This window comes from Rhincodon typus, chromosome 40, assembly GCF_021869965.1.
Source record: "Rhincodon typus isolate 14 chromosome 40, sRhiTyp1.1, whole genome shotgun sequence".
In the NCBI taxonomy this organism is placed as follows: Eukaryota; Metazoa; Chordata; class Chondrichthyes; order Orectolobiformes; family Rhincodontidae; genus Rhincodon; species Rhincodon typus.
In genome coordinates, this window is record NC_063371.1 from 11,719,295 (window position 1) to 11,719,955 (window position 661).

Below are 661 nucleotides of genomic sequence, written 5' to 3' on the forward strand. Positions count from 1 at the left end.
CTGGAGCCAATGGTCAGTTCCCTCATCGCTGTCCCCACCAATCTGTTCCCAGCTTGCTTTGATTCCCCCTACCCCCCTACTTCCTGCCAACATCTCCTCCCAAAACCCTGTCACCACCCTCACAGACATACACAGGGTTCCTCTGCACTCTGTCTCTGCTTCACCACTCCCTTCGTGTGTGTGTGTGTTGGCGGGGTGGGGGGGAGAGTTCCACATTCTCACACTCTCTGGGTGAAGAGGTTTCTCTGGAATGCCCTCTTGAATTGATGAGTCTCCCTGATAATTTGGTGACGGTCCGTCTCACATCTCTATGCCCAGTCCCTGCAGGGTCCCTGCTATAATTGCATTGGCAGATTGCTGGTGAACAGAATCTGACCTGCCTGAGTCCTTTCCCCCTGCCGTCCTTCCTCTCTGTCCCGAGCTGATCCTTCTCTGGTGCAGTTCTTGTCCTTGCTGCACTGTGGGGAACTGGGCCAGCTTCTATCCCGGCTGGTCCAACCCAGCTGCCCAGAGACCATGAAGCTTGAGGCAGGACAGAGCCGGCTCACAGACAGGAGTGTGAGGAAGCGCTGGGCTATAACCTCTCCCTCCCCGCCATTCCCGACCCCTGGTCGCCACCTACCAGAGCTTTTGGAATAAATGATGAGAGCAGAATCCAACA